The sequence below is a fragment of the Camellia sinensis genome, chromosome 3 (assembly GCF_055761805.1).
Source record: "Camellia sinensis isolate YWXY chromosome 3, ASM5576180v1, whole genome shotgun sequence".
Lineage (NCBI taxonomy): Eukaryota > Viridiplantae > Streptophyta > Magnoliopsida > Ericales > Theaceae > Camellia > Camellia sinensis.
This window is the reverse complement of record NC_138963.1, coordinates 70,655,278-70,662,878: the sequence shown is the minus strand read 5'-3', so window position 1 is coordinate 70,662,878 and position 7,601 is coordinate 70,655,278.

Below are 7,601 nucleotides of genomic sequence, written 5' to 3'. Positions count from 1 at the left end.
ATCACGATTGGTCAAATAGTCTCCGGATTCGGAGCCCCATCAGTGCATGACGTTCTTGGACCGAAAAAGCCTCCGGATTTGGAGCGCCCTTCGTGGATATTACGATTCAGAGCCCCATCGGCGCATGATGTCCTTGGGCCGAAAAAGCCTCCGGATTCGGAGCGCCCTTCGTGGATATCCCGATTGGCCAAATAAAGTCTCTGGATTCGGAGCCCTATCGGCGCATGACGTCTTTGGGCCGAAAAAGCCTCCGGATTCGGAACGCCCTTCGTGGATAGCACGATTGGCCAAATAGTCTCTGGATTCGGAGCCCCATCGGCGCATGACGTTCTTGGGCTAAAAAAGCCTCCGGATTCAGGCACCCTTCGTGGATATCACGATTCGGAACCCCATCAGCGCATGACGTCCTTGTGCCGAAAAAACCTCTGGATTCAGAGCGCCCTTCGTGGATGTCACGATTCGGAGCCCCCGTGCATAACATAATTATGCCGATTAAATACTTAATGTAGAATGCTCTCATATCGAGTCGGCAAAAACCCGTTTATCTCGGGCCGGTCAAACACGTGTGTGCCGAATGAAAATTACAACGAAACACATTTAAAATAGAACATTTTATTCAATCAGGCGATGATTACATAGTTTTGAATGCGATCTGCGTTTAAACATCACAATGAGTATTTTTATATATATATATGGCGTTGCCGAATCAACGCTTACATTGGATGAGCAGCGAAGCCGAATCAACGACCGACGCTCGGAGATCTGCCGCGTCTTTCGGCCGATAAAGCTTCCGGATTTGGATTCGGAGCCCCATCAGCGCATAATGTCCTTGGGCCGATTAAAGTATGGTATTCGTACAGACCGTATAAACAAAAGCCAAAAAATGCAAATTTTCAAAATGAGATTGTTCACATCGCATACACATAATCTAAAACGTGCGAACATTCAAAATAAAATGTGTACCAATATAATACGCTACAAATTGAAAACTAAGCGTTCTTATTAAAAATCAGAAAAATAAATACATAATTTCACTTAAAGTGAGCATTACAAGGTTTTCTTCTATTTGACGGCTCCTTCATCATCACTTTTCTCAATTTCAAAAGCGGAGTAGAGGAAATCATTCTATTGGTACAACGGCAACGCCGACTCCAACCCTGCTACCTGGAGAGCCTCAGCTTGCTGAAGTGCCTTGATCCAGCCGTGCTTAAATCCACGGTTTTCACACCGGCAAACTTCTTCGGCGAGTTTCTCCTTGGTCTTCTGAATTCTGACCTTTCGGCCGTCGTGGAAGCCTTTTTCATAGGCCGCGGCCCTCGCAGTCTCGATTACGAACATGCTAACCGTGTTCCGATCGGCGATCGCATCACTAATTAGCCTTTGAGTAACCGTCTCTTCAACAACTGGGTTGGGGTGGCTGGTTGATTGAAGCTCGGCAGACCTGATTTTCCTTAGCTCCCGCTCAGCCTTCTCGGTGCGAGCTTCTAACTTCCAAATCCGTTCATCTCTCTGTTCTATGTCGCGGCGAGCGGTGCGGAGACGCATGCCGATCTTATAAGCCGTGTACAGTCCCCTCACTGCTCCATGAACGCCTTCACGAAACACTTCGAAGTCCTGCTGACCTACCATCGACTGCTGAACTTCGGGTGGAAAAATCTGTTGAGCAAACTCGACTGCCACATTTGGATCTCGAACGATTGAATCCGCCTCTGTCATTAGTCTATTACCCACGAAGACTGCAAAACTCAATGGGCAAGGAGTCGCGTTGGATTCCCTTCCAAGAACGGGTTGAGGAGACTTACGTTGTGACTATTTGTCCCTCCTGGTCGACCTACTGCGACGAGGAGGAGATTGGTGCCTCTCCCGATCCCTCGACGTCCTACTGCCCGTGTGTGAAGGTTCACCGCTTCGACTCATGGCTCCTCCTAGCTCAGCTAGCGTCTTCGCTTCACCTCTGCTATTGAAGAAAAGTTTATTCGACATTCGCACTTGTTTGATCTTCCTCAAAGAGCTGGACTAAGTTGCTGACTGAGCACATAAATAGGAGCCTCGTTCATGAAGTACACGCCCATTTATTCCCTACGAGGGCAGCACCTCCGAGGCATTCTCATTAAATATTGAAGAGTCAACAGCCCGCTGCCGACTGAGTCATATGCCCCAATCGCCCCATGAACCACTGATATTCATAAGTAACGTGTTGTTCAGCGTTCTACGATCATGAACCAGCTGGGGCAAAGGCAGATTAATCAATCTAGTCGGCTTGAGTGCCCCAGCCGTTCCACGAATCGATTCATCAGTACAAGTTTCACAAGTAATGAGTTATTCGACGCTCTATGATCATGAACCAGCTGGGGCAAGGGCAGATTAATCAATCTAGTCGGCTTGAGTGCCCTAGCCATTCCATGAATCGATTCATCAGTACAAGTTTCATAAGTAACGAGTTGTTCGGCGCTCTATGATCATGAACCAGCTGGGGCAAGGGCAGATTAATCAATCTAGTCGGCTTGAGTGCCCCAGCCGTTCCACGAATCAATTCATCAGTACAAGTTTCACAAGTAATGTGTTATTCGGCGCTCTATGATCATGAACCAACTGGGGCAAGGGCAGATTAATCAATCTAGTTGGCTTGAGTGCCCCAGCCGTTCCACGAATCGATTCATCAGTACAAGCTTCACAAGTAACGTGTTATTCGGCGTTCTACGATCATGAACCGGCTGGGGCAAGGGCAGATTGATCAATCTAGTCGGCTTGAGTGCCCCAGCCGTTCCACCAATCGATTCATCAGTGCAAGTTTCATAAGTAACGTGTTTTTCGGCGTTCTATGATCATGGACCAGCTGGGGCAAGAACAGATTAATCAATCTAGTCGGCTCGAGTGCCCCAGTCGTTCCATAAATCGATTCATCAGTACAAGTTTCTTAAGTAACGAGTTATTCGGCGTCTAATGTTCATAAACCAACCGCCCCATGAACCGATTTACTAGTACATTACCCATGAACTAATCTTATTCGGCACCACGAGTTCACTGGCTGGGCCAAGGGCATACGACGGCGCCGAATGGATTTACTTATTCGGATTTACACCGTTATCTAATCGGCAACTATGCAATGGGATATTTAATTTACTCAACCCATGATCCCACTTCCTATCAGATCGATAATTAACAAGCACAACATACAATGATCATTTTATCTAAAGTAGTGAAAAGCAAAAGCAAAACTCTTCGTTAATATCAAAAACTGCGTACAATGAATTATGAAATGAAAAGGAAATTTTCATTAATAAATTAAGCGCAGGTAGTAACTAATTTATACATGAAAATTACCTCGAACTAATAGAAATCTACTAAACAAAAACATACATTGAAATTGAGAAAAACCTAACAAAACTAGAATGTCTCCCAAATCAAGTCTCAGGGTCAGACTCAAGCGGCTCAACGTCCACTTGCTCGTATGGAATTGGTGTGGCCAATGTAACTTCAGCGGCAGCAAGGGCTTTGAGCCAGCCGTGTCTGAATCCCCGATTCTCGAATTTGGGGACTTCTTCTACATAGTCATTAAGGGTGGAGCTCTTTCCAGCCTCGAACGCCACCGAAGCCTCAGAGTCGGCTTTCTCCTTAGCCTGCTTCAACTCTCCCAACTCGGTCTCCAGCTTGGCAAACGCCTCCTTGGCTAACTTGAGCGATTCCTCGCTCGCGTTTGCCTTCTCCTCGGCGTCAGATCTAAGTTGATCAGCAGTCCTGGCCCTTTCCTTCTCAGCCTCGGCCCGCGCAGTTTCCATCGTGGCTTTCATTACCTCAAACTCTGTCCTACTCCTTTGACCCTCGACTTCAAATTACAAATAGCCAATCCTTTCAACAGCGTCATGCTGGCGGCGACCCAATTCGGTGATCCTTCCAATCGTCTGCAAAACAAAGGATCGTCACTTGCCAAGAAACACCGAATGCAAACCAAACCAAAGAGTTAGTCACGTACCAGAAGAGTCGACTGGGCGGCTAATGCTATTGTCACCAAATCCGGCTCGGTACGAAAGGTCGCCTTGTCAGCCAGTAAGGAGACCGAGGCAGCCAAGCTCAGTGCCACAGCTGGATCTTTCAAAGCCGACGCTTTGGAAGAGATTAGCATGTTTTTCATCTTTGGCTCAATAACGAAAGGAGCAACCACAGTCGACTCCTCTAAGCGTGGCCATTTTTCAATGGGGCCCTCTTCGGAGCCGTCCTCGCCCTCAGCGCTTCGTTTTTCGCCCCGATCCTCCGAAATTGGCCGAACTTTTGTAATCGGGCGCTCGACCTCCTTTTCTGTCTCGGCCATGACAATGTGAGCCGTTTCCTCCACAACAGTAGGGGCAACAGATTCAGTTGGGACAAGTCCGGAACGGATGGCTACGGCCTTTTGTCGAGCGGCCATGCGTTCAGCGTTTCTTTTTCGTGCCATCTGCGTAAGATTTTTCCCAACCATATCCTCAGAAAAATCGCTGGGAAGGTCTCCCAAGTTTGTAAAAATATCCTCGAAGGCGTCCCCTCGGCCTGTTATAGACGGAGGGTCAGAAGAGTTCAATCCGGCTTCCTCGAAAGCCGAATTAATAGCTTTGTCAACTTCTGCGGCCAATCGGTCCGGGTCCTCGGCGATTGGTTCAGCCACTTGTTCTTCCATGTGTTTAGAATCAGATGATTCTAAGCCGATCTGTCTCAAGTTTTTGAAGCTGGGGAAGATGAGGGCTGTAAGACGATTGTCGCCTCGCGCGATCGAAATATTGTTTGCCGCCGAGAACGTTGTGTAAGTTGGCTCGTACCGTAGGAGAATATGGACTGCCCTCCTTTGTTTTTGAAGGTCTGGACGGCCGACGAACTGTAGCGCGGTTTTAATTTCTGCGAGTACAACGTCGTCGTCTGAAACCAACACTCTCTTCAAGTCGCTGCCTGCATAAACAAAACGATTAGATGAGCTTAGTGCCAAATACATACATATGTAAATAACAGAAACAGTGATTTGATCGGCCACCTGGTTCGCCTTGGCACAGGGTTTAGGCGATCTTCACTTTCGCCGAATTCCCAATTACCGCAGACAACGACCATCATGTCATCGATACGCTTGCCAAAGCTGGCAAGCATGGTCACTAAGTGATGATCAGTATCCAAGAAGTTCACATTGGGCTAGGAAGGGATGAGACCCCAGTACCGAAGAATGACCCTCAAAAGTGGATGGAGAGGGAAACGGACGCCGCCCTCAACAATTGATAGGAGAAGAAATACGATTGTGCTCTCATCTTTCCTCACCATATCAGTGGTGTTGTCTGCCAAAAGTGACAGATAGATGTCGTCGGAGATGGAAAAATGACGTCGAAAGCTGGAGATTCGATCCGCAGAAAGGAGCTCCTTTAGATGTTTTGCCATTTTGGCCAACCCAAGGATTATGGAAAACTAAAAACAGGTAAAGAAGGGGGATCAAAAATGAAGGAGAAGAAAACTTACAGGAGACAAAGGAGGGAGCGAGAAACAAGGGTTTGTAGAAGTCGCGGAATGTAGGAGTTGCACTAGAAGGCGAGCCAGATATCTTTGAGTATTCAAAACATACATTCAAAAAGACAAATTCAAATCGCATTAAATGGAGGCAGTGTACGAAGGGGCGAGAAAGCATTACAATGACCAAAAAGCATGTACGCGTTCTGACACGCATCGGGAAGAGGAGTAACCGCCGAATTTTTAACCTCCAGACTAGAAGCCAAACACGCCGACTAACTAATGCTAGTGGGGTGTTTGGGGGGCAATTGTGGGAGCCGAATAATTCTGGATCAACAGGAGTGGACCAGTCCGGTCCAGAACATGATCTCTACTCGGTTTTAACCCTATTCAATTAAAGGGCCGAATAGATTAGTTGGCATTTCTATTAGTGAAACAAAGGCCGAATAGATGTACATGTAAATGACTAAGGTTGAGCTAGGCCCCAAGGCCCAAAGAGAGTACTATAAATACAAGATCTTCAATTCTAGAAAGGTATGTGAGAACTATTGTGCTTAGCTTAGAATACAAGTAATCCAGAGTGAGTAGAGACTGACTTGTCCGTCGGATTGCTAATTCCGGTACCCCCGACCGGAGTGTTCATTTCCTTTTCAGGTGACTAGCAGAGGATTATTAGCGTCCCCCAGGATCAAAAGAGTATTTCCAAATCACTTCTTCACAGTTCTATAATAATTAATGACGTTTTTCATCAAATAATATTAAAAAGTGTCACTAATTGTTAATTTTTAGCAACAATTTGACAATTTTGTCATAAAAAATGCTACTAATTATAAGTTTTAGCAACAGTTTAAAAAAATAGTAAAAAAAAAGATCACTAATTTTCAACTTTCAATGACAAATTGAAAAATTCGTCATAAAAAAGTCATTAATTATTAATTTTTAGCGACATATGCAAAAAAAGGTCATAAAAAATTATGTTTAGTGACGATTTTATTGGAACTTACATTTAATAGGATTTGATTGGAATTAAATCCAACTATTAATACCTATTGATAGTTTACCCTTGATTTTTTAAAACTTTTTTTGACTAAAAATCTTACTTTCCAAACAAGGCCTAAGTTAACTGAGAAGAATTTAAGGGTGCAAATTTGGCCCGACCAGGGCTTGGGGTGGTCCATTGTCGGGTAGTGCGGGCTCCCATCAAAATTTGGGTCAGGTCCTGTGAAAAAAGATTTAGGCCCAGATCCAAGCCCATGCCTACTCAAAATAGGGTCATGGGCTTGGGTTCGGCCCTGGCGGGCCTTATTTTTTTGAGAAAAATAATTGATAGATATTATATATAGATTATTTATGAGGGATAAAAACAAAAGAAAAATTGTATTATAGTATTTTAGTTATGATTAATGAGATATTTCATTATGTTTCATGTGGTATTTAGTTGTGACTTATGTTTTTTTAGTTATGATTAAAAAGTATGAAATTATGTTATTTTTTTCTTTAGTTATGAGGCACGTATATAGTCTTTTAAAAAATAAAATAAAATGAAATAAATAATTTAATATATATCAAAATGAAACGAAATATTACAATCATTAAATTAAATAGATAAATGTTTAATGAATAACTTTTATTTCAAAATAAAATAAAATATTACAAAAAGTTTACAAAAAAATTCGAGCCAATCGGATAGAACTCATAGGTCAGGCTTGGCGGGTCGAACTTCTAAACAAATTGTTCAAACCTAGAATCAGGGTTTCAGTTTGGGTTTGGGCCACGACCTGGCCGGGTCGCACCGGATCACGGGGCGGTCAGCGAGATTTACACCCCTTGTTATCAATTAAAGTGAAAAAGTTTGATATAATTTTAAAAATGAAAGTGAAAATATGTGTAGTTGTAAGAACAATCCAGGACATCTAAATAATTGAGAGAAAAAAATATAGGAGTAATACTATCTATTGAAAAATTTCATTCAAAATTTTACTTAAATTGATTAATGCACAATTCCTTAATATACCAATTGAATTCCAATCACATTTAAAAATTAAGAAAAAAACATCATTCAGTGTATTTTTAAAAAAATAATTACACATTCATTGAAAATTTTATGATTTTAATAATTAATATTGATAAAATTTACTATTGAT